This window comes from Scyliorhinus canicula, chromosome 2, assembly GCF_902713615.1.
Source record: "Scyliorhinus canicula chromosome 2, sScyCan1.1, whole genome shotgun sequence".
Lineage (NCBI taxonomy): Eukaryota > Metazoa > Chordata > Chondrichthyes > Carcharhiniformes > Scyliorhinidae > Scyliorhinus > Scyliorhinus canicula.
The window spans coordinates 227,391,403-227,418,874 of record NC_052147.1 but is presented as its reverse complement, the minus strand read 5'-3'; the positions used below and the strand labels follow the sequence as shown (position 1 = coordinate 227,418,874).

Here is a 27,472-nt window from a genome sequence, read left to right as displayed (position 1 = left end):
ATATGGCTACTAAAGGACAGGGCTCCAGTTCAATTTTCAGGAACGCTTACATAGTGCTAAAGAAGGAGACCCATGAACCTACAAACTTGGGCAAGCCCACAAGATGAGCACATGGTTGGCTGGACCCCCTGAACAGAATTCGCACTTGTCTTCCATCCCTTCAGAGAAACAACTCATTCTACACCTAGTCAGGTTTGCCCTATAAACTACTTTGAGCTGGATTAAACCAAGCCTCACGCAAGAGAATGTGGAGTTCACCCTCTGCAGGGTCTCGCTCCGCACCTCATCATCTAAAATGGGACCTCATTCCTTCTCCCATCTGGCCTGAACCACTTCCTCCGACCCTGCGAGCGAAAGAACCCTCCCTATTAGAGAGGTTGGCGGCGCAACGAGGAATGTCGGGAGCACCGGTTTTGGAAAGTTGCGAACTTGTAAATATCTGAATAAGTCGGGTTGCGGGACCCCAAACTTCACCGACAGCTCCTCTAAACTGCCAAACTACCCCTCAGGAACAGATCACCCATTCTCTCCAACCCCTTCCCCTCCCACCCACCTAAAAGTGGCATCAATCTCACAGGCCCGAATAGATGATTCACACATATCGGAGCCTGCTTTGATACTGATCCCAATTTAAAATGCTGCCGAAATTGTATCCATATCTTCAAAGTGGAGACAACTATTGGATTTGCTGACAACTTTGCCGGTGAGAACGGGAGCGAGGCCGTCGCTATTGACCTCAGACCAGACCCTCTACACGACCTCGATTCCATCTGCACCCACCTGGCTCCCGGATCACTATACCAACCCAACACCTTCTCCGCATTCGCTACCCAGTAATAAAATATCAGGTTCGGCAACACCAAGCCCCCCCCCACCCCCCGACTCTCTGTCTCTTTGAAGGATTGTCCTCCGCATCCTCACGTTCCTGCTTGCTCATTTAAAGGACGGAATGAACTTTTTGGTCCCCAAAAAGAATATTTGGGGAGAAAGCCCGGCAAACACTTGTACAAAACAAAAATCTTGATAAAATGTTCATCTTGACGGACTGAACCTTGCCCGCCAAAGACAGGGGAAGATTATCCCACCTTTGCAGATCGGTCCTGGCCTGACTACCAAGCTCGTATATTTCAGTTTATGGAGATGGACCCAATCCCAGGCTACTTGAACCCCCAGGTACCTAAAGCTGGAATCAACCATACGGAAAGGTAGCATCCGTAGATTAACCCCCCTACCTGGGGGATTAACTAGAAAGCTCTCTCTTTTTTCCGAAGTTTAGCTTGTACCCTGAAAAAGAGCTACAGCACCTCAGCAGCTCCGTTATATCACCAATGGTGGGGATCGGATCCGTCACATAAAGTAAGAGATCATCAGCGTACAGGGGCACTCAATGCTCCACCCCTCCCCTTGCTATCCCCCTTCACTTACTTATCTGAAGCCTTCAAGGCAATAGCCAAAGGATCAATCGCCAATGCAAACATGAAGGGGGACATATGGCATCCCTGCCTTGTTCTCCTATTTAATTGAAAATGTCCCAAGCTCATGTTATTGGTACAGACACTAGCTGCTGGGGCCTTGTACAACAGTCGTATCCAAGAAACAAACTTGGTCTCCAACCTAAACCTCTCCAAGACAGCAAAAAGATACCCCCCATTCCATCCTATCAAATGTCTTCTTGGCATCCAGTTCGATGATTACCTCTGGATCTGCCCCTTCAGACATGGAAAGCACCATATTTAGCAATTGCCGCATGTTAGACTACAGTTGCCAGCATTTAACAAAGCCCATTTGATCTTCCGTAATAACCTGAAGGAGACATGGGGGGGGGGAATTCATGCGGCGCGCCCCCGGTATTCTCTGCCTCGCCATCCGGCCAATGGGGTTTCCCATTGTGGGCAGCCCCACTCTGTTGGGAAATTTCCAGGCTGCTGGCGCACAGAGAATCCCGATAGCGGAGAATCCAGCCCATGGTTCCAGCCTCAATGCTAACACCTTGGCTAGTATTTAGCCGTCTACATTAAGTAAAGGAATAGGGTGGTACACACACATTCCAAGTGGCCTTTATCCTTTTTTAAAAGCTTCACTGCTTACATCAGCATCATGGGCAGGGAACCCCGCGTTACCGAGTCCTCGAACATCCCCATTAATAACGGCACCTGCTGCCCCACAAACCTCTTGGAAAATTCCACTGGGAACCGCCTGGCCCCGGGCCTTACCTGTCTGCATCCACCCTGTTGCTGTCAAGACCTTCTCTGCGCCCAACGGCCTCGCCAACACTTCACGCTCTTTCTCCTCCACCTTCAGGAATTCCGATACACCTGACCTCCCCCTTCAAAAGCCCTGACCTATAAGGGTTCTTGTATATTGCTTCAAATGCCCCATTAACATTGTCCAGCGCAGACACCAGCCTTCCACCTGAGTCTCTGACCTGAATAATGTCTGGGGAGGCCACCTGCCACCTCAACAGGCCTTCTCCCCATACTCATATAAAGCTTCCCTCGAGTGCCACAACTGGTGCACCACCTTTCTGTAGACAACAGGTCAAGCTTAATCTGGAGCTTCTTCCTGCCAATGAGGACGTCTGGGGTTTGATCATTTGCATACCTGCGGTCGACATCCAAGATATCATCTACCAACTTTTAGCGTTCCTTCCTTGCCTCCTATCCATATGCACTTTGTGAAAAATTATCTCCCCCTAATCACTGCTTTCAGAGCCTCTCACAGAACCAAGGGCAAGACCGACCAAATCCCACATACTTGTCTATCACCCTCGATATCATTCCACAGAGCTCCAAGTCTGCCAAAAAACCCACCTCCAGCCTCCATGCCGGACGCTGAACTGGACTTATTTCTAATACCAAATCAACCAGATGTGGAGCATGGTCTGAGGTGACCATCGCGGAGTATTAAGCTCTCCTACCCCAGGTAGAAGAGACCTTCCCATCATTAAAAAAATCAATCCTTGAATATACTTTAAGTACGAGGGAGAAAAAAAATTATTTACCCCCAGGTTGTGAGGGGTGGATGCTGGCAGGTTGCATAAACCACCACGGATCCTCCCCCCCATCCAAATGTTTATCTTTAAATCAAAGACATCTAAGTCATATTTTTTGAAGAGTCCTTCTGACTCTACGACTTTAAAATTATGGGTTGGACTTGGATACAGAAATCCTGCCTCCCTTTCTGACAACCAAATTTTGCCAGTAGGGAAAAGGGAGAAGGGTATGACTCTCACAGGAGGGAAATCCAAATTCAGCAGAGCCATTTGAACTTCGTGCTGAGTTCAAACAGACCACATTTTGGTTGTTGTCAGAGCGTTAGCCTACAAGGGGTGATTTTGTGCTCACGTTAACCATCAGCGTAAACGCCGGTGCGAGCCTAAAATCTTGGCAGAGTTGGCAAACAAGGTTCTCGCTGGCGTTTCCTGATTTTCCATGGCCATCACCTGTGACATAATGAAATTTCAATAAATTAAAATATCATTATAAGGCGTCCCTGCAACAAGTTTCCCCCTCACTGAAGGGGAGAGAGGGCCATGCTGGCAGTGTCGAGGTGGGCCCTTTGGGGAGCCCCATTGGGGGGATCACCTTTTGTGTGATTGGGGGTTGACGCCCTGATGCTTGTGTGGGAGGGGACGGGGGAGTTTCCCCGAAGCTTGTGGGGAGGAGGATCCTGTCTGTGGGTGAGGGGGTTCTTTTTGGGCAGATTGGCATGTCCTTTAAAGGTGGTGCCCATGTCCCCGCCCCACCAGAGCGATGGCGAATCTGGACAGAAAACTCAGCTGTGCAGCTGCAGAGCTACATGTTGGTTTTCTCACTGAAACTTACACTCTGAAAACATATTGAAAAATTCTGCCCACAGTGTGGGAAAACACAAATTGATGCAGTAGATGTATGGTAAGATGTAGGATAATATCTGGATAACTAGCATGATCTGAAGATTTTAAAAAAATACCCTGCTCCTTAAACTTAAAAACAAAATCAGACTTATGCTGTCCATAATAAATCTCCACTGAACTACTTTCTTCTCAGGTCATCGGTTGAAAATGAGGAAGAACGGTTGCATCCAGTGGAGCAGTTTCAATAGAACTCTTCATTTACATTTTCCCAAGTGCTATCATTATGCATGCTTGGCTGTGTTTCAAAAGCGACAATAATCTCTACGGGGGATTCTGAGTTCACAGATTGATCGACAGTTTAAAGAATCTATGAAAGGATTAGATGTCTTTGAAATGGGGCCTGAATAGAAGTTTGTTTTCTGAGAAAATTTGAGTAGATTTAAAAGCTTTGAATGGGATTTATGTGTGGGAGTTTTTTCACCATAAATGTGTGAGACTGAGAGCTGTATTAGATTGTTTGCAGCTCTTCTCAGCTCCTGAGAATTGCCTATGGTGGATACTCGGTGAATTGGCATTGAGTTGGTATGAGGAGCCATGGGGACTGTGTGAGGATCATGCTTGGCAGGGACGGAATGTGGGGCCATGAGAGGTGGTTTAGGACATGGAGGGTATGAGAGGCCTGTGGTGTGGGTGGGGCATGAGCTGATGTGGAAGTAATGAGGGGCCAAGACAGGTGGCTTGGGGGCTTTTATCTGGCATGAAAGTATGAGGGGTGGATGGGGCAAGAGTTGGCATTGAATTGGCATGGTGGGTATGAAGGTCCATGTGCAGTGAGTGAGGGGGTGTGAGAGGTAGAGAGCCTAACAGCTTACAACTGGGATGAAATCCCAGAGAGCCGAGGCAGGCCTTCTAACTAGAATGCCTCAACACTCACCCGCCTTCATGGCCACTCATGGCCACCCGTCCTGGGGGTGGGCCGGCCCAAATATATTGTACTCAGCCCACCCCCTCTCTGGGTATGAAGACTGCATGTTTTGAGTCACTTTTTACTGAGGCAGATCTGACAAGGCAGGTCCCTGAGGACAGCAGGAAAAGTAAATAAGGTGGTTAAGAAGGCATATGGGATACTTGCCTTTATTATCCGAGATATAGAATATAAGAACAGGGAGGTTATGAAGGAGCTGTCTCAAACACTGGTTCGGTTACAGCTAGAGTACTGCGTGCAGTTCTGGTCACTACACTATAGGAAGCATGTGATTGCACTGGAAAGGATGCAGAGGAGATTTACCAGGATTTTGCCTGGGCTGGAGCGTTTCAGCTACAAAGAGAGATGGGTTAGGCTGGGGTTGTTCTCCTTAGAGTAGAGAAGGCTGAGGGGGGACCTCATTGAGGCGTCTAAAATTATGAAGGACATAGATGGGATAAATTGGAAGAAATGTTTCCCCTTAGAGGGGTCAATAACCAGGGGGGCATACATTTAAGGTAACGAGCAGGAAATTTAGAGGGGATTTGAGGAAAAATGTTTTCACCCAGAGGGTGGTGGGAATCTGAACTCGCCGCCTGAGAGGGTGGGAGAGACCGGAACCCTCACAACATTTAAGAAGCATTTAGATGAGCATTTGAAACGTCATTACATTCAAGGCTACAGACCAAGTGCTTGAAAATGGGATTAGAATAGATAGGCACTTGATAGCCGGCACAGACCCAATGGGCCGAAGGACCTCTTTCTGTGCTGTAAAACTCTATGGTTTCGGTGAGTCGAGAAATGTCCCAACGTGAGCCACCCACCTTGGTAGCCAATATCCAGCACTTGTACTCAATGGATTGTTATGCTTATGCACTGACTTTTATTTGAAAAGACAGAACTTTCATATTTTTCTGTTTTTATGGCATTGCGTTGAAGCCATACAGCATGATAACTCATTACGGGAACACATATGTTTGTGAAAATTAATTATTGCCATTTTAACAAAGCATTAACTTGGTAATGGCTTTAGTTTGGCACAGCTACCCTGAGAAATTAGAATACCGTTTCCATTTGGGCAATTATACTGTGTCGATGTTTAGCCTAAGACACATTTAAGTTTGCTTTGCCTCTTTGTTAAATTTCACATTCTGCCTTGTGAAAGCGGTCCATCTGCAGTGATCAGTTGATAAAAGCCAGAGACACTCGACAGCTGGCAGGAGAAAACTGCTGCTCAAGGTCATTATTTAACAATCTTGTATCTGGTCCAGTTTGCTTTGCAATTAACTATTAATTTTCTACATTCTCGCGGTGGATAGTGAAGGTTAAAAAACACTATGAGCTGGATATTACGGCCACAAATTGTATGGGCTATCCACCCGACCACCCCCTCCCCCCCTCCCCCAGCCACCCCACATTCGTCCTTATGGAAAATATGGCATGATGCCGTTGGGCCAGCATTCCAATGTCATCCCGCCAGCCTTCAATAATATGGAAGGTGAGCAAGTGTCAAAATCGGAAGCCCGAAATCATTCCTCCTTACCCGGTTGAAAAATGCTACACCCAGCCATATGATGCTGGTCTTAACTTGGTCCCTGACATAACTGGAAGGGCAGTGACTCAAGTCACTTATTGCCCCAGTTCTGCTGGTGTTCAGGGTGTCACCATTTTAGTTAAATTTCTGATGTGGACAGCTGAAACCTCCTATTTCAGGTAGGAAACGATTTCTATCATGCGGATCGGATTCTGTGACATGCATATAATTATCGAACAGAAAAGAAGGAGGTCATTTGGCCTGTCGATTCTGTGCCGACATTAGATCCAGACAGTAATTTTGATGCACAATTGAGTGCCATTCTCCATTTATTTATAGATTTAGATGTATTGTCACCTGTACCGAGATACAGTGAAAAGTATTGTTCTGCGTACAGTCCAGGCAGGTCGTTCCATAGGTGATACAATACAATACAATACAAACATAGGTGATACAATAAATGCATGATGTAAATACATAGACAGAAGACATTGGGTGAAGAATACGGAATATAGTGCTACATCTGTAGAGAAGATGCATAGAAAGATCAGTTCAGTCCATTAAAGTCTGGTAACAGCGGGGAAGAAGCTGTTTTGAATCTGTTGCTGCATGTTCTCAAACGTTTTTGTAGAGTATATTTATGAGAGTCGCCTAGCAGCAGCCCAGGAAAAGTTTGAACTTTTTTGTTAGTGAAGTCAGGAAGAGCAGGTACCTGGGTCCTCAAAAATACTCTGGCCTGAATATACCCATAGAATTTCATAAAATTTACAGTGCAGAAGGAAGTCATTCAGCCCATCGGGTCTGCACCGGCCCTCAGAAAGAGCATCATACCTAAGACCACACCTCCACCCTATGCCCGTAAGCCCATCTAACCTTTTTTGGACACTAAGGGCAATTTATCATGGCCAATGCACCTAACCTGCACATTTTTGGACTGTGGGAGGTAACCGGAGCACCCGGAGGAAACCCACGCAGTCACGGGGAGAAAGTGCAAATTCCACACAGTGTCCAAGCCGGGAATCGAACCTGGAAGTCTGAAACTGTAAATCAACTGTGCTAACCACTGTGCTACCATGCTGCCCCTGTTGGTGGCCCATTTGAGTTAACCCAGAAATTATTTCACGTCCACTGCAGGCTCCAACTGTCAGTCAGCTCCTCATGGGAGATGGACATGTCCCAACATTGCACAAACAGCGAGCTGCTCTAGGAAGTTGCAAGTGGTGTGTTAATGCCCTGGCCTCGTGCCAGCAATAATGGACAATAAGTGGCAGGAAAACTCCACCTCAAGTTATAATTGGCCTTTATAAATCTGCATGTGTGACTTCCGGTTGCGGCTATGACCAGCTAAGTCGCACGTTTGGCTGCTCCTGCTACAAAGGTGTTTTCGGGCCGATTGGAGGGCCCCAACGGCGCTGTAAGGACAAATCCCGGTGGGGGAAGGCTCCCTGAAGAGAACCAGACCAACTTTATGGTCGGTACCCGGAGTGGGGTGGTAAAGAAAGCAACAGCAGCTCCCAAAAAAAAGCGGGGGAAGAAGACCAAAATGGCGGCCGGTGGTGCACCCGAGGAATGGAGGAAATGGGCGGAGGAGCAGCAGGCCGCTCTCCTGCGCTTCTTTACGGAGCTGAAAATGGAGCTCTTGGAGTCAATGAATGCGACGACCACCAGGCTGATGGGAGCCCAGGCGACCCAAGAGGCGTCGATTCGGGAGCTGCAGCAGGAGATGACTGTGAGGGAGGAGGAGGCCACGGTCCTCGTGGGAAAGGTAGAGGTGCACGAGGCACTCCACCTGAAATGGCAGAGCCGTTTTGAGGAGCTGGATACCCGAATGAGGCGGAAGAACCTGAGGATCTTGGGCCTGGCAGAAGGCCTGGAGGGGTCAGACCTCCCGGGATATGTAGCAGAAATGCTGAGCTCCCTGATGGGGGCAGGGGCCGTCCCTTCGCCCCTGGAGCTGGAAGAGGCCTACAGGGTCATGGCTAGGAGGCCAAGAGAAAATGAGCCCCCGAGGGCGGTGCTGGTGCGGTTCCAGCGACTCAGCGACCGTGAGAGAGTGCTGGAGTGGGCCAAGAGGGAAAGGAGCAGCAAGTGGGAGAATTCGACAGTGAGGGTCTACCAGGACTGGAGTGCGGAGGTGGCAAAGCGGCGGGCCCGGTACAACCGGACGAAGGCGGTGCTACATGCAAAACGGATCAGGTTCGGAATGCTGCAGCCAGCGCGCTTGTGGGTCACCTACAAGAACCAACACCACTATTTTGAGTCCCCAGAGGAGGCGTGGGCCTTTGTACAGGAAGAGAAACTGGACTCGAATTAGACCCAGGGGATACTTGGCGGCCGTAGCCGCTCGGGTACTTTCAGCTGAATTCTTTGTTTGGATTTTGAACTCTTGCTGTGGTTTTTCTTCTGATGTTTTTTCCCCCTCTGCCAACTTCCCTTAGTTACTGTTATTGTGGTTATTCATGGTTATTTATGGTTATTTAGGCTGTTTGGTAGAGGGCGACTGTTAAGTACAATGTTATTTGTTATTTATCTGTTATTTATAATGTTAAGTTGGGGAGGCGGGACGGGGGGGAGAGCAGATCGGGGATATGGGCTCCTAGGGGGGGTTCTTTACAGGCATGGACGGGGACGGGGGTGGAACTGAAGATGGCGGGGTGGGGTGTGGCAGGGCGAAAGCGCGGGCTTTCCTCTGTTTTCCCGCGCGCGGGGCAGAGGAGGGGGGAGGGGAGGAGTGCGGGGCGTGGCTAGCAATGGCGACCTTTCCCGCGCTGGAGCGGGGCCAGGGAGGAGTGGCAAGGGGGGGGAGGCCCCCCCCCCGAGCCGGGAGGAGTCGGAGTGTGGCAGGAGCAGCCGGGTCAGCGTGAACCAGCTGACTTACGGGAGTACGATGGAGGGTACATCGCGGCTAGGAGGGGTCCTAGCCTGGGGGGGGGGGGGGGGGGGGGGGGGGGGGGGGGGTTAGGGAGGGACACCGGGTTGCTGCTGAAAAGACCAGAAACGGGAAGTGGAGGACTGGAGAGGTGGGGGGAGGGAGACATCGCCATGGGGAGCGGGTCAGAAGGGGAGGGTCGACCCGGGGCGAGCAGGGAACAGGACATGGCTAATCGGCAGGGGAGGGGGGCGGGTCGTCCCGCGACCCGGCTGATCACTTGGAACGTGAGGGGGTTGAATGGGCCGGTCAAGAGATCAAGGGTATTCTCACACCTGAAGGGACTGAAGGCTGATGTAGCAATGTTACAGGAGACCCATTTGAAGGTAGTGGACCAGGTTCGCCTGAGAAGGGGGTGGGTGGGACAGGTGTTCCACTCTGGATTGGACGCAAAGAACCGGGGGGTGGCGATTCTGGTGGGAAAGAGGGTGTCGTTCGTGGCGGAGGAGGTGGTGGCGGATAAGGAGGGTAGGTATGTGATGGTGAAGGGTAAGCTGCAGGGGGAGAAAGTGGTGATGGTCAACGTATATGCCCCGAACTGGGATGACGCGGGTTTTATGAGGCGCCTATTGGGCCTCATTCCGGGACTGGAGGCAGGGGGCTTGATCATGGGGGGGGACTTTAACACAGTGCTGGACCCCGGGCTAGACAGATCGAGTTCAAGGACCAATAGGAGGCCGGCAGCGGCAGAAGTGCTGAGGGGGTACATGGAGCAGATGGGAGGAGTAGACCCATGGAGGTTTGGTAGGCCGAGGGCGAGGGAGTATTCCTTTTTCTCCCACGTCCATAGAGTGTACTCCAGAATCGATTTCTTCGTGTTGAGCAGGGGGCTGATCCCGAGGGTACGGGAAGCTGAGTACTCGGCCATTGCGATCTCTGATCATGCACCACATTGGGTGGATGTGGAAATGGGGGAGGCGCGGGACCAGCGCCCGCTGTGGCGGCTGGATGTGGGGCTGTTAGCGGACGACGAGGTGTGTAAAAGGGTCCGGTAGAGCATCGAGAGCTATCTGGACTTGAATGACACGGGTGAGGTGCAGGTGGGGATGGTCTGGGAGGCCCTGAAGGCAGTGATCAGGGGAGAGCTGATCTCCATAAGGGCGCACAGAGAAAGAAAGGAGAGGCAGGAGAGGGAGAGGCTGGTGGGGGAGCTATTGGAAGTGGATAGGAGATATGCGGAGGCACCAGAGGAGGGGCTGCTGGGAGAACGGCGCAGCCTGCAGGTCAAGTTCGACCTGCTGACCACCAGGAAGGCAGAGACGCAGTGGAGAAGGGCACAGGGCGCGGTCTATGAGTATGGGGAAAAGGCGAGCAGGATGCTGGCACACCAGCTTCGTAAACGAGATGCGGCTAGGGAGATTGGGGGAGTGAAGGAGAGGGGCGGGAAGGTAGTGCAGAAGGGGCAAGAAGTGAACGGGGTCTTCAGGGATTTTTACAAGGAGTTGTATCGGTCTGAGCCGCCGACGAGGAGAGGGGGAATGGAGGACTTCCTAAACAAATTGAGGTTCCCAAGGGTCCAGGAGGGGCTGGTAGAAGGGCTGGGGGCGCCAATAGGGCTAGAGGAGCTAGTCAAGGGAATAGGTCAGATGCAAGCGGGGAAGGCGCCGGGGCCAGATGGGTTCCCGGTGGAATTCTATAAGAAAAATGTGGACTTGGTGGGACCGGTACTGGTACGAGCCTTTAATGAGGCGCGAGAGGGGGGGGTTCTGCCCCCGACAATGTCGCAGGCACTGATCTCCCTGATATTGAAGCGGGATAAAGACCCCGTGCAGTGCGGGTCCTACAGGCCTATCTCGCTTCTGAACGTGGATGCCAAGTTGCTGGCAAAGATCCTGGCAGCTAGAATAGAGGATTGTGTGCCAGGGGTAATCCATGAGGACCAGACGGGGTTCGTGAAGGGGCGGCAGCTCAACACGAACGTGCGGAGATTGCTGAATGTAATTATGATGCCGGCAGTGGAGGGGGAGGCTGAGATAGTGGTAGCGCTGGACGCGGAGAAGGCATTCGATAGGGTGGAGTGGGAGTACCTGTGGGAGACGTTGGAACGGTTTGGGTTTGGGGAAGGGTTTATTAAGTGGGTGAAGTTGCTCTACTCGGCCCCGACGGCGAGTGTAGTGACAAACGGGAGGAGGTCGGAGTATTTCGGGCTCCACCGAGGGACCAGGCAGGGATGTCCTCTATCCCCCCTACTTTTCGCACTGGCGATTGAACCGTTGGCGATGGCACTGAGGGGTTCAGGGGGGTGGAGAGGACTGACTAGGGGAGGGGAGGAACATCGAGTATCGCTGTATGCGGATGATCTACTGCTGTACGTGGCAGACCCAGAAGGGGGAATGCCAGAGATAATGGAACTATTAGCAGAGTTTGGGGACTTTTCGGGGTACAAACTAAATTTGGGCAAAAGCGAGGTTTTTGTGATACACCCGGGGGACCAGGGAGAGGGTATTGGGAGACTCCCCTTCAAGCGAGCAGGAAAGAGCTTTAGGTACTTAGGGGTGCAGGTGGCAAGGAACTGGGGGACCCTCCACAAGTTGAACTTTTCCAGGCTGGTGGAACAGATGGAGGAGGAATTTAAGAGGTGGGACATGGTACCGTTGTCGCTGGCGGGGAGGGTGCAGTCAATCAAAATGACGGTCCTCCCAAGGTTCTTGTTTTTATTTCAGTGCTTGCCCATCTTCCTCCCTAGGGCCTTCTTCAAAAAGGTGACGAGTAGCATCATGAGCTACGTGTGGGCGCATGGCACCCCAAGGGTGAGGAGGGTCTTTTTGGAGCGGAGTAGGGACAGTGGAGGGCTGGCACTACCCAATCTTTCGGGGTACTACTGGGCGGCAAATGTGTCAATGGTGCGCAAGTGGATGATGGAAGGGGAGGGGGCAGCTTGGAAACGAATGGAGAGGGCGTCCTGTGGCAACACAAGCCTGGGGGCCCTAGTAACGGCACCATGGCCGCTCCCCCCCACGAGGTACACCACGAGCCCGGTGGTGGCGGCCACCCTCAAGATATGGGGGCAGTGGAGGCGACATAGGGGGGAAATGGGAGGTCTGTTGGCGGCGCCAATAAGAGGGAACCATAGATTCATCCCGGGGAACATCGACGGGGGATTTCAGAGCTGGTACAGGGTGGGCATACGGCAGCTGAAGGACCTGTTTATAGAGGGGAGGTTTGCGAGCCTGGGAGGGCTGGAGGAGAAGTTTGAGCTCCCCCCGGGAAACATGTTCAGATATTTACAAGTGAAGGCATTTGCTAGGCGGCAGGTGGAGGGGTTTCCCCTGCTCCCCAGTAAGGGGGCGAGTGATAGGGTGCTCTCGGGGGTCTGGGTCGGAGGGGGGAAGATATCAGACATCTACAAGATAATGCAGGAGGCGGAAGAAGCATCAGGGGAGGAGCTGAAAGCCAAGTGGGAAGGGGAGCTGGGAGAGCAGATAGAAGACGGGACGTGGGCGGATGCACTGGAGAAGGTCAATTCTTCCTCCTCGTGTGCGAGGCTGAGCCTCATTCAATTTAAGGTGCTGCATAGAGCTCACATGACGGGGACAAGGATGAGCCGGTTCTTTGGGGGTGAGGACAGGTGTGTCAGATGTCGGGGAAGCCCAGCGAACCATGTGCATATGTTCTGGGCATGTCCGGTGCTGGACGGGTTCTGGAAGGGGGTGGCAAGGACGGTGTCGAAGGTGGTGGGGTCCAGGGTCAAACCAGGATGGGGGCTTGCGATCTTTGGGGTCGGGGTAGAACCGGGGGTACAGGAGGCTAGGGAGGCCGGAATACTGGCCTTTGCGTCCCTAGTGGCTCGACGAAGGATATTAATTCAATGGAAGGACGCGAGGCCTCCAAGCGTTGAAACTTGGATTAACGATATGGCTAGCTATATTCAGCTAGAAAGGATCAAATTTGCCCTGAGAGGGTCGGTACAGGGATTCTCCAGGCGGGTGGCAACCTTTCCTTGACTTTTTAGATCAGAGATAGACGTTCGGGGGCGTGGCAGCAGCAACCCGGGAGAGGGGGGGGGGGAGGGAGGGGGGGGAGGGGAGGGGGGGGAGGGAGGGGGGGGAGGGGAGGGGGGGGCAGCAAGGGTCGTGGGGGGACATGCACGACTGTAACGCGGGCAAGTCTGCTCGCTGCTCATGTCTGAAACTGTAGGCTGCCTTGTTTGTTAAGGTTGCCTGGGGGGGGGGGGGGGGGGGAGGACTGGTGCGCGCGAGAGGGGGGGCGAGGGAGGGACATTTGCCTGGAGGGATTGTGTTGTAAATAATTAAAAAATTAGTAGGGGTAAATGTTTGTATGGAAAAACTCTTTCAATAAAAATTATTTAAAAAAAAAAAATAAATCTGCATGTGCCATTACTTCTGTTCACTGATCCATTAATTGTTAAATACATTAGTAAATTTATAGCCCATGCCACATTTTCTGAAATTGAAGATCATGTGGGTGAAGAGAGTTAATTGTTCAATTATGGGTTAATACAGGCAGCACGGTGGCACAGTGGGTTAGCCCTGCTGCCTCACGGCGCTGAGGTCCCAGGTTTGATCCCGGCTCTGGGTCAATGTCCGTGTGGAGTTTGCACATTCTCCCCGTGTTTGCGTGGGTTTCGCCCCCAAAACCCAAAGATGTGCAGGATAGGTGGATTGGCCACACTAAATTGCCCCTTGGATAAAATGAATTGGGTAATCTAAAAAAAATTTTTAAATTATGGGTTAATACTGGTCAGGCAAAGCTGCATTAACGTTTGAGGGTGCAGGAGAAAGCCTATTGAAGTGGTCTAAAATGCTGGACCCAAGAAAAGGATCGAGAGTGAAGACACAGAAATGCGGCAGTGATAAGGTGGAATATCATTCATGTGCTCAATTACTACTCAATTGTTTAAATTTGAAATGGGTCAGTACAAACATAAATGTCAAAGAGGTTGAAGAGGATGTAAACTGATCCTGGCGAATGAGATTTATGGCATGGGTACAGAATTTGTTTTGCAGACTGAATGCAATATCTTCATATGGATGGGTCATATTTAGCTGAGAAACTGGAGGGGGCAGAGGATAGATCCTAGGGGACTTCAGAGTTCGGGGTAGGAGGAGAAGCTCTTGATGGAGGCATACTAGCTATGGTCCGAAAGGTAAGAGTGGAACAAAACAAGAGCAGTCCCATTGAGGGGCTAGGAAATACGTTAGCTGACCACACCATCATCATCTGTGCCAAAGTCTTAAAAACAATGATAAGAATAAATATGTAAAATATACCATGATCATCATCACAAATGAAGTCTTTGTGACTTTGAATCACAGAATCTACGACACGGAGACAGGCCCTTTGGCTTAAACTAGTCCATGCCAACCAATAGGCCCATCTAAGCTCACCCCATTTGCCTGCATTTGCCCATATCCCTCTAAATCTTTCCTATTCATGTAACTGTCCAAATGCCTTTCAATTGTTGTCAATGTCCCTGCCTGAACCACTTCCTCCAGCAGCTCATTCCACATACCTACCACCTGTGTAAAAAAGTTTACTCCTCAGGTTCCCATTAATTATTTCCCCTCTTAATTAAACGTATACCCTCTAGTTCTCGATTCCCCAACCCTGGGAAAACGACTGAGTGCATTCACTCTATGCATGCCTCTCATGACCTTATCCACCTCTATAAGTTCACCCCTCAGTCTCCGAAGCTCCAAAGAAAAAAAGTCCTAGCCTGTCCAATTTCTCCCTATAACTTAGTCCCTTGAATCCTTGAGGCAACATCCTTGTAAGTCTCTTCTGCACTCTCTCCAGTTTAATAACATCTTTCCTATAACAAGGCTACGAAAACTGAACACAATACTCCAGGTGCGGCCTTACCAACGTTCTGTACAACTGCAACATAACTTCCCAACTTTTATACTCAATGCCCTTACTGATGAAGGCCAGCATGCCAAAAGCCTTCTTCCTATCTACCTGTGACCCCACCTTCAGAGAACCGTGCACCTGAACTCCAAGGTCCCTCTGTTCCACAATACTCTCTGAAGTCCTACCGTTCATCGTGAAAGTCCTACCTTGATTTGATTTTCCAAAATGCAACACCTCGCACTTTTCTGTATTGAACTCGATTTGCCATTTATCGGCCTACTTCCCCAGCTGTTCAAGATCCAGCTGCAATTTTTTATATCCTTCCTCACTGTCTACAATAACACCTATTTTAGTGTCACCTGCAAATTTAATGATCACGTCTTGTGCATTCTCATCCAACTTGTTGATATAGATAATAAACAGCAATGGGACCAGCACTGACCCCTGAGGCACACCACTAGTCTCAGGCCTTCAAGACGACAAACATCCTTCCACCATTACTCTCTGGTTCCTACCATCAAGCCAATTGTATATCCAATTTGCCAGTTCTCCCTGGATTCCATGTAATCTAACCTTCCAGGACAGCTTATCATGTGGAACTTTATCAAAGGTCTTACTGAAGTCCATATAGACTATGTCTACTGCCCTGCCCTCATCAACCTTCCTGGTCACTTCATCATGATTTCCCATGCTTCCTACTCCTAATCAAACTCTGTCTTTCCAAATGCCTGTATATCTTATCCCTCAGAATCCTCTCTGGTAACTTACCCACAACAGATGTTAAGCTTACCGGTCTATCATTCCATGCTTTTTCTTTGCAGCCCTTCTTAAATAAGGGCAGAACATTTGCTACCCTCGTCTTCTAGTACCTCACCAGTGGCTAACGATGATGTAAATATCTCAGCCTGTGCTCCCGCAATTTCTTCTCTAGCCTCACGCAGTGTTATTGGATATACCTGGTCAGAGCCAGGAGATTTTTCAATCTTTATACATTTTAATTTGTCCATCACCTCCTCTACTGTAATGTGAGCTGTCCCCAATATATCGCCACTAATCTTCCCAGGTTCCCAAGTCTACATTCACAGTAAACACAGAGGAGAAATATTAATTGAGAACCTCGCCCATTTCCTGCGGTTCCACACACATATTGGATTGGATTTGTTTATTGTCACGTGTACCGAGCTACAGTGATAAGTATTTTTCTGCAAGCAGCTCAACAGATCATTCAGTACATGGAAGAAAAGGGAATTAAACAAAATTCAAGAAAATACATGAGAATACATAATAGGGCAACACAAGATATACAATGTAACTACATAAGAATTGGCATCGGTTGAAGCATACAGGGTGTAGTGTTAATGAGGTCAGTCAATAAGAGGGTCATTTAGGAGTCTGGTGACAGTGGGGAAGAAGCTGTTTTTGAGTCTGTTCGTGCGTGTTCTCAGACTTCTGTATCTCCTGCCCGATGGAAGAAGTTGGAAAAGTGAGTAAGCCGGGTGGGAGGGATCCTTGATTATGCTCCCCGCTTTCCCACGGCAGTGGGAGGTGTAGATGGAGTCCATGGATGGGAGGCAGGTTTGTGTGATGGACTGGGCGGTATTCACGACTCTCTGAAGTTCCTTGCGGTCCTGGGCTGAGCAGTTGCCATACCAGGCTGTGATGCAGCCCAATAGGATGCTTTCTATAGTGCATCTGTAAAAGTTGGTAAGCGTTAATGTGGACATGCCAAATTTCCTTAGTTTCCTGAGGAAGTATAGGTGCTGTTGTGCTTTCTTGGTGATAGCATCGACGTGAGTGGACCAGGACAGATTTTTGGTGATGTGCACCCCAAGGAATTTGAAACTGCTAACCATCTCCACCTCGGCCCCGTTGATGCTGACAGGGGTGTGTACAGTACTTTGCTTCCTGAAGTCGATGACCAGCTCTTTAGTTTTGCTGGCATTGAGGGAGAGATTGTTGTCGTTACACCACTCCACTAGGTTCTCTATCTCCCTCCTGTATTCGGACTCGTCGTTATTCGTGATCCGGACCACTATGGTCGTATCGTCAGCAAACTTGTAGATGGAGTTGGAACCAGGTTTTGCCACGCAGTCGTGTGTGTACAGGGAGTAGAGTAGGGGGCTAAGTACGCAGCCTTGCGGGGCACCGGTATTGAGGATATGTGTCCACTTTGGTCCTTGAAGGGTCCTATTCTCTCTCTAGTTATTCTTTTTCTTTTAATATACTTAATAATAATAAAAACCTTTATTGTCACAAGTCAGCTTACATTGCAATGAAGTTACTGTGAAAAGCCCCAAGTCACCACATTCCGATGCTTGTTCGACAGAGGGAGAATTCAGATTGTCCAAATTACCTCACAGCACATCTTTAGGACTTGTGGGAGGAAACCAGAGCACTCAGAGGAAACCTATGTAGAGACAGGGGAGAACGTGCAGACGCCACACAGTGACCTAAGCCAGGAATCGAACCTGGGACCCTTGAGCTGTGAAGTAACAGTGCTACCCACTGTGCTACCGTGCTGCTCCTACTTAAATAATCCCTTTAGATTCACCTTAATCCTCTTAGCAAAAGCTACCTTATACCCCCTTTTTGTCCTCCTGATTTCCTTCTTGAGTGTACTCCTATATCCCCTGTACACCTCCAGACAATCCCTTGATTTCAGCTGTTGTACCTGAGCCATGCATCCTTCTTTTTCCGGGCCAAAACCTCAATATGTTTTGTTTTCCAGGGTTCCCCACTCTTGCCAACCTTGCCCTTCATGCTAACAGGAACATATAGACCCTGAGCTCTAGCTTTTTCACTTTTAAAGGCCTCCCACTTGCCGGAGGTCCCTTTGCCCTCAAAGAAGCTACTCCAATTAATCCTTGCAAGCTCATGCCTAATTCCATCAAAATGCACCTTGCCCCAATTTAGAACTTGCACCTGTGGATCAGTTTTGTCCCTTTCCATAACTATTTTAAAATTAATAGAATTATGGTCACTGGTCCCAAAATGCCCCCCCCCACCATCACCTCAGTCACTTGCCCTGCCCTATTTCGCAAGAGTAGATCAAGTTTTGCCCATTCGTGTGTAGGACCCCCACACACATTGCCTGAGGAAACTTTCCTGAACATACTTTAATAAATTCCACCCTATCTAAGCTGTTAGCACTACGGCAGTCCCAGTCTATGTTAGGAAAATTAAAATCCCCTACTATGACAACTCTATTACTCCTGCAAATCTCCCCAATCTGGCTGCATATTTGTTCTTATAATTCCTGTTGACTATTTGGGGGCCTGTAGTACAACCCAATAAGGTCACTATCCCCTTATTTCTTAGTTCCACCCACAAAGCCTCGCTGGATGATCCCTCGGGTACTTCATCTGTGACTACTGCCATGAAGCTCCCCTTAATCAAAAATGCAACTCCCCCTCCCCTCTTTCCTCCACCTCTGTCCTGCCTAAAGCCCCTGTAACCCTGGAACATTAAGCTGCCAGCCCTTAGCCATGTTTCAGTTATGACTATAATATCCCAGTCCCACGTACCTATTCATGCCCTGAGTTCATCAGCCTTACCTGTCAGACCTCTTGCGTTGAAATAGATGCAATTTAATCCAACAGGTTTTTGCCACTCCCTGTCATGCACCAGCCTATAATGTGTATTCAGCTTGCCATTGCTGCGTACTGCATCTCCACTCAGCACCTCATTTGCTTCCCTACTGCTGAGCATTCCACCCACATCCCAATCTAGTTTAAACACTCCCTTGTAGCACTGATTAGGCTTAGTTTGATACTATAAGCAGTGGTGGAAACTTGATTATGTTGGTCATGGGTGGGCTTTTTGTGGATGGTGATGGTGTTTTTAAAAGGGTGGAGGATAGGGCAGCACAGTGGCGCAGTGGATAGCACTGCTGCCTCATGGCGCCGAGATCCCAGGTTCGATCCCGGCTCTGGGTCACTGTCCGTGTGGAGTTTGCACATTCTCCCTGTGTTTGCGTGGGTTTTGTCCCCACAACCCAAAGATGTGCAGGCTAGGTTGATTGGCCACACTAAATTGCCCCTTAGCAATTTAAGGGGCTAAATGTAAAAACATTTTTTTTAAAGTGTGGAGGATAAAATTTCTCCAATGCAAAATAGATTTTATGTGAAACTAATTGTATTATAACTGATAGGTATTTAAAATTATAACATGAGATGCAGTACCAAAAGATGAAAAATGTTATGCTAAACACATCTATTGCTAACTGTATTACTTTAGAGGAAAATGACTCATACTCTGATTGCTGACATTAGATTTACATAGAACATAGAACAGTACAGCACAGAACAGGCCCTTCGGCCCTCGATGTTGTGCCGAGCAATGATCACCCTACTCAACCCCACGTATCCACCCTATACCCGTAACACAACCCCCCCTAACCTTACTTTTAAGGACACTACGGGCAATTTAGCATGGCCAATCCACCTAACCCGCACATCTTTGGACTGTGGGAGGAAACTGGAGCACCCGGAGGAAACCCACGCACACACGGGGATGATGTGCAGACTCCGCACAGACAGTGACCCAGCCGGGAACCGAACCTGGGACCCTGGAGCTGTGAAGCATTTATGCTAACCACCATGCTACCGTGCTGCCCAGATTTGTAGGTGATCAGAACTTTATTATGCTTCATTTACTAATCTTTAGAGTAAGAAGTATAAATATTAGATTATTTTGAGCATTTCTAAAAATAGTTATTTCTTTAACCTTTACAGCAATGGAAACTTCTTTATTTGGCTTACTTTCTGGACATTATTAATATGCATTTTTGACTTATATTCAAGAAAAACGTTAGTAAATTTATCATTGGCAATTTAGACAACAGCCTCAAGGTTCCTGGTTGGGTTAAAAAAAAATACAAACTATGCCTTCAGATGGTTATATAACACTTCACTTCAAGAACAGACAGAAGGGTTAATTTATTAATGGACATACATTTCTTTAACACAGTTTGTGGTCAAGAACTACAACAAACATGATTGGCTAAATTTTCTGTTTCTGAACCGTTAAATAGTTCTATATATAAAAGCAATATATTTTGAATGAAAAATGGTAAGAGTATAAGATGAAGAAGAATAGCATTAAATTTAACAAAAAAACTTGATGGCGGGAAGAATCCTAGGTGGAATTCGCCGACCACCCGCAGGGTCGGAGACCCGTGATGGGCCGGAGTCCCGCCGCTGACCAGCCTTTCCTGCCGGCGGGAATCAAAGCACGTCTGGTGCCAGCGGGATTGGCGGCGCAGGGGGGCGCCGGGGTCCTGGGTGGGGAGGTGGCCTGGCCCGCGATCGGGGCCCACCGATCGGCAGGCGGGCCAGTGCTGTGGGGGCACTCTTTTTCTTCTGGCTCCGCCACGGTCTCCACCATGGCGGAGGCGGAAGAGACCCCCTCCCGCACGCATGCGCCGTGATGATGTCAGCAGCCGCTGACGCTCCAGCGCTGCGTGGACTTTCGCCTGCCCTTTCGGGCCGGCTGGCGGGGCGCCAAAGGCCGTTTGCGCGGGCCGGCGGAGCGGAAACCACACCGGCGCGGGCCTAGCCCCTAAAGGTGCGGAGATTTCTCGCCACTCCACAACACTGGGACCCCCCGCCCCACCGGGTAGGGGAGAATCCCGGCCCCTGTTCCTGTTTGTAGCTGCTCCGACCAGGAGATCTGCTGTCCTGGTACCTTCCATGACTAACTATGTGTGAGGTTGCAGGTTTTTCACAGGTGACAGGCCATGTGTCTTACTGAGTGTCATGACTGTGCCCTGGTTGCGTCACACACATTTCTGGTGTCTGCCTTCTGAGCCATTCTCTACGCTTTGTTTGGGTCTTCTGCCTTATCAATCTTTGTCAGTCTACAATGTACAGTTAGAGGGGTGATGTCTTCACACCACGCCAGTTGAAGCTGATGGACCCCTCACTTCGTTTTGCACAACTGCCGAATTGAGATCCAGGGGGATCGTTGCTGTTATGCGAAACCAACTACCTGGAGTCATGAGTGAGGGTTGGAGAGTTATAAAGCACCGTTTCCTCTACCCACCTCTCTTTTAATATGGGCCTGTGGCTTGTCAGGGGATCAAGAGTACTTACTACCCCTCATACATATCTCCCATATACCACAAAGGGGGGAAGAGGAAGGTAAGAAAAGGTTGAACTCAAGTACTTATTTGTAAGTTCACGTGTTTGTAACTATCATTGTTTAAAATGTTTATGGTAAATATTGCATTGATAATACTACTCTTGATGTTTTAATAACTTTATTTAAAAATTAATTTTGTAATGACTATGGAAACTGAAAAAAATCCAGGGAGCATAAAGTCACTGGCTGTTTTTTCTGCTGTAACTTTAACCGGATCTTTAACAGTAATAGCATGGTAGCACAGTGGTTAGCATTCTTGCTTCACAGCGCCAGGGTCCCAGGTTCGATTCCACTTGGGTCAAAGTCTGTGCGGAGTCTGCACGTTCTCCCTGTGTCTGTGTGGGTTTCCTCCGGGTTCTCCGATTTCCTCCCACAAGTCCCGAAAGAGGTGCTTGTTAGGTGAATTGGACATTCTGAATTCTCTCTCTGTGTACCCGATTAGGCGCCGGAGTGTGGCGACTAGGGGATTTTCACAGTAACTTTATTGCCTACTTGTGACAATAATAAAGATTATTAGATAACTGAAAATTGAATACATTTTACTTCTGTTTGCTTAGCGTGTATATTTTGAATTTGAATATTTTAAAGCACAGTGTAATGCAAACATAAAAACATACAGCACTGTTAAGAGTCCACTTTTACATCAGATAACAATTTAACCATCTGTTATATTCCCTTAACATTTCTGAATTTGCCAAATAAATCCTTAAATACAGATTCTGAGACTTTCCAATTGGGTTTGATATGGCAGTCTCCTTGCTTACGTTTTCACTTCAATTTATTGTGTTTTAAAAATATCTTCAGTTTTACAGAGCTGCATGCCTGGAATGACAAACACAAGGGCAGAACTCTCCCACGGCCCAGTATATGGGTTCAAGGGCACGTAAGGGGGGAAGAATTTAGTGGGAGTGCACAAATTGGTTGACCACTGAAGGTCAGCATGAAACTTATTTTCATCCTACTAATGGGATGCATATGAAGGCCCAACCAGAGTTTTTCGCAAATGCTCGATTCTCCATGGCGCCGCTGCATACCCAATCTGGAACATTGTCGGGACACATCTGAATAATGCCCGGGGCTGCCTCCAAATTTGGAATGGAGGCTGGCGGCAACCCTGGACCCTGAAACGCCGCAGCAGTGGGTGGGAAGCATCTACAGGTAGATCTTCCAGATTCAGTGTCACCTTCCAGCCTCAAAATGTTTCTTATCTCTCAGGAAGTCCATCCTCGAGCTTGAGAGACCTCCTGGAGATCTATGTTCATTTTCAGGATGTCCATTTTCTTATTTCAATAGTCAGGTGCTTTTCAATATGGCGCCCAAATGCGATGGCAGACTATGCTCCATTAGGTCTCCCCGCCATGGAATAAGGTGCAAAACACCTGGTTGCATAATGAATGAGGTCAGGGCTGGAAGACATGGCATGGTTCCCTGTTGTGGAGGGTCGCGGAAAACCCTCCACATTCCTGCCCCCACCATAGGACTTAGACCAAGATGGGAGAATTCTGCCCCAGGTCTTCGTTTAACAAGAGAAAAACATTATTTTTATAAACATAGTTGTGAACCATCCAGGCTTGGGGCTGATGAAACTAATTTAAATAGGACTGATCAAAATTTGAAGTAGCATTCAAGAATGAAAGCTTCTATTTGACTTCAATTTTTCGCAATTAGTTTGTTAATGGAAATTGATATCTTTAAAAAAAATAAATTTAGAGTACCCAATTCATTTTTTTCAATTAAGGGGCAATTTAGTGTGGCCAATCCATCTACCCTGCACACCTTTGGGTTGTGGGGGCGAAACCCACGCAAACACGGTGAGAATGTGCAAAATCCACACGGACAGTGACCCTTAGCCGGTATCGAACCTGGCACCTCGGCGCCGTGAGGCAGTAGTGCTAACCACTACGCCACCGTGCTGCCCCTGGAAATTGATATCTTAACACTGTAAGCAGGTAACTCTTCATAATGGTCTAAATTTTTAGGCCCCATTGTGAGCAGGGGGTGGAAGCAGCTGGGACCTGGAAATAATGGTGCCAGCCAAGCCTGATGCTGAAAATATTCACCAGGGCAGCATAGCAATCCGAGTCACCTCTTGATTAAGGACAATTAAAATGGTTGGAGCTCATTAAAGGGGGAGGTTGAAAGTTTCCTCAGGCCACACAGGTTGTATGCACTGGGGCTAAACAGCTGAAAGAGGCAGGTAAAAAGTCGGGAGAAAGTCATGGATGTTGCAGGAAGTAATTATCTGGCCCTATAATAGGGTCAGCGATGTAAAAGGGGCTCAGTCTTTGGGAAGGAAGTGCCCTTGACGCTGCACAGGTGGTGGGGAGAATGGGCGTTCACTACTTGGACATTGAGCACGGTTGTCACCCATCATAAACAAAGAATAGAGGAAATGCAGTATTTGGGGAGAGAAAAAACTTTCAAATTCCCCGTGTCTGATTGGGGCGGGGGAAGTTCCCCAAAGGTGCACTGAAGAACCCATCTCGGAAATTCACAGGTAAACATTTGCACGGCAATTGCCCAGATGCACTAGCTTTGTCTGGCTAATTGTCCTGTGCTGGGATCTGTCCGAAAATGTGATTTAGATGGTTCCAACTAACTTATTCAGAAAAAGGTAGAAGAAATAAGACCTATTCTAACGTTTGGGTAACTATTGTAAAAATCCAGAGTGACCCCCCCCCCCCCCACCCACCCAATCTCTCAGGGAACTCCCTCCACCCCTCGACTAACTAACACCCCACAGTATTCCTGACCCCTCATCATAATTTCCCTCTACCCACACACGCGACTCTTCCCCCCGCTGCGGGCCCGATAACCTGCTTCAGGCTTGATTCCCCCTTTCCCGTCAGACCCAACCTGCGACCCCACAACCCCAGTCAACCCAACAACTTGCCCCTCCCCGAGGACTGATTTCACTCCCCCTGCAGGCCTGACCCACAATCCCCCCTCCCCACCACCACCCATCACAGCTTCAAGGTCCGATTTCCACCACAGAGGCCCAATTGTATCCTCCCACCAAATATTCCTATCCACTCACCTTAGACATCCGACAATGATTGTCATTCCACACATGCTATGGCCCCCATATGGTTCCAGGTTGACAACCCTTCATCAGAACTGAAGAAAAATAGAAATGTCTGTTTTTAAGCCAGTTAGAACATAGAACATAGAACAGTACAGCACAGAACAGGCCCTTCGGCCCTCGATGTTGTGCCGAGCAATGATCACCCTACTTAAACCCACGTAACCCGTATACCCGTAACCCAACAATCCCCCCATTAACCTTACACTACGGGCAATTTAGCATGGCCAATCCACCTAACCCGCACATCTTTGGACTGTGGGAGGAAACCGGAGCACCCGGAGGAAACCCACGCACACACGGGGAGGACGTGCAGACTCCACACAGACAGTGACCCAGCCGGGAATCGAACCTGGGACCCTGGAGCTGTGAAGCATTGATGCTAACCACCATGCTACCGTGAGGAGAGAAGGGGCAGGACAAAAGAGATGGCTTGTGGTAGGGTTGAGGGTAGGGTAGTGGAGATTACAGAACAAAAGATTTCATGATGCAACAGCCAAAGAGAGTGGTAATGTGTTTCGTGGAAAAATAAAGTTTGTGTCCAGATGAAATGTGAATTACTACATGAAATTCATCTGAGTACAACATGATGGCATAAAGAAAAAAACAAGGCAAGATCAACACAGCAAAACAAAAAGAAAAGAGAAAAGGAAACGTAGAAGAAGATGAAGGTTGTCACCCCACCATCCTTCCTTCCATGGGCAGAAGAGCAATAGCAAGGCCGGCAGTCACAAGAGAATGACAACCTGTCTTCAAGGAAGGCTGCAACTGGCAATGGTGGCAGAACTCTCAGATTTTTGGCCCAGTGGTGATGAGGAGAAACACCTTCTGCAGGAAGGTGCAACCCTGTGAAAGAGGGGAAGAAAGGCAACAGCAGCCAAACCCTCAACAGAGTTGCTGCCTGATGCTAACTGAGACCAAGTGTTGAAGGAGACTGCGACTGTCCAAGTAGATGTTCAGAGACATTTGTGACCTTGTTGCTGAAGACTTCATATCTTGCAACACTGATCACTATGCCCTGCTTGTAGCCATCAGACTCATCCTGGCATTGAACATCTTTACTTCTGTCTCCTTTCAAAGATCAGCTGAGCACCTCGGTGGAATCTTGCAGAAGGCATTGAATTTTGCTGGATTTCCCAAGGTGCATTATTTAATGCACCCATTTGGCCATTACAACACTCAGTGACTGCCCACTCAGATTCATCCATAGGATAGGCTTCCACTCCCTCAATGTTCAATAGATCTGCAACCACAACAGGAGCTTTCTCCAAGTGTGCATTTACTCTCCTGGCAGCTGTCATGATTACTTCATTTTCCAGCATTCTCTATTGTCTCAAATCTTCACTCCAACCAGTGAATAGATCCCAGATCGCAAGGCTTATAATTTCACCTGCTCACTAGGGCAACAATTGAGGGGGCCAGTGGGCTTCTGAAGATTTGATTCCAGGACATGGGCCAGTGATGTGGTGCCGTCCAGGACTCTACCTCAAGGCCTACGACCTTGTAGTGGTTTGTTGAAATCTTCATAACATGGTCCTCTAGCGAGGTGTGGACCTTGAGGCTGGTCAAACCCGGAGCTTGGAGGACAGCCTCCGTCACTTGATGCTGCTGTATAGATGGATGGTCGTTAGTCAGAGGAGCCAAGGCTACTGAGGGTGCCCCTTGAGGAATGGCGTCCTTATCCCTTGCCAGTCCCTCTGGATGCCTGGAGGAAGACACCTTCTGGGTCATACCAGGCACCCCACCCCCCAAAGATTTCTGCTTCACTAGTGTCACTGAGTGGCCCATGATATTGAATCTCATCCATCCTGTGGATGTCAATGCACAGTTCCTGCGTGCACTCTATCACTTATGGCTGGCCGCTCTCTCAATGGGGAAACTTGTGCGTTCGAAGCCCTGAGACATAATGGCACATGTGAGCTGGATGCACTCTTTCATTCTTAGCCCGAGACTGCACCAGCCTTAGGGAACTTTAACTTGTGAGATCAGGGTTCTTGATGCTGTTCAACAGAGAACTTTCTGAAGTCCTACACTGTGCCCAGCTGAGCAGGGCTGTCTATCCTTCCTCCTTTGAGGGGAACTGGCCACAGCTCCCTTTTTATTTCTTGGGTTTTTGATTACTGCAGCATCAGTCACACTGTACTAAATATCTCAGCTTAGTCAAACAGATTTATTTGCCTATTTAATTTTCAGTTTCGCAGTAACAAACTTGAAAAGGGATTTCTTAGATTGGAATTATTACATTTGATCTCCAAATATTAAATTTGGACTGTACATTGTATTCTGACGTTTCAGACAGACTAAAGCAGGGTTACTCCAGTTACACTAATTAAAAAGTTTTCAGGCAAAGATATGGGTATTGAAGCATTGTGTGTTCTGCACCTCATGATAAAATGAGCACTGTTCCTCATGCAATATGATAGCTTTGAGCTTTGGTTTGGCAGAACCACTGTAATTAAAATGCACACTGGGACACAATTGGAATTAAGCCTGACTGCATTTCCTGTATCCCTTTTCAACAAGGGAAGTAACTTTCAGTGTAATAAAAACTATCACTTTAGACTTTGATTCTGCATAAACAAATTACTTTCAAGAAATTGCAGATATTTTGCTATGCTGCAATTGTAAAGCAGCTAAGCGAACTGTAGTTTCAGTTTAATACTTCTCCCGTCTAAAAATGCTTGTTGATCATGCAGCAGAATCGACCATGGCAAGGGCTTCAGTGCATAAGCTCCTGTGTTTTGTTTGCACTCTGTGATTGGAGATCCTTCGGTCCTTGTCTTCTAAATCTCCGTGCTGACTGATTTAAATAGCAGATCATTTACCTCGGTTCAAATGACATCATAACAGAAGCCTCTCATTTGCTGGGAGCTTTTGAAGGGTGCTTAACTTAGCCCAGCAGGAACATACTGACAAGATTTCTTCTGTACAGCCAGGCCGATTTGTCTTGCCCCCTTCTGATCTCCTTTTCAAGCGAAAAGAACATAAAGGCTGCATCAGCAAATCCCTATTTAGTGTCACCTAACCCCTCCCCCTACCATCCCTCAACGTAGGCAAAGTTGAGCTATCTAACATCACAATTTGGGTCTTATCTCCAGGATTGCAAATTAATTTATAAGGTGCATTACATTAGTAATCATCATTCAAAAAGCACTGTGAGGAAGAAGTGGCAAAAT

The 27,472-nt window shown here is 48.5% G+C and overlaps 1 protein-coding gene and 1 long non-coding RNA gene across 2 annotated transcripts in view; one reads left to right on the top strand and one right to left on the bottom strand.

The window, feature by feature from the left end:
• The window catches only part of LOC119961991 (growth factor receptor-bound protein 14-like), a 302,798-nt gene that overhangs the window by 162,446 nt on the left and 112,880 nt on the right, over positions 1–27,472 (top strand). The gene's annotated exons all lie outside the window — the stretch shown is intronic.
• Positions 21,667–27,443, bottom strand: LOC119961993. The gene is made up of 3 exons (XR_005459780.1): positions 27,122–27,443; positions 24,252–24,331; positions 21,667–21,702 (listed from the first exon to the last, which is right to left on the bottom strand). It is a non-coding gene; the product is annotated as an uncharacterized LOC119961993 (long non-coding RNA).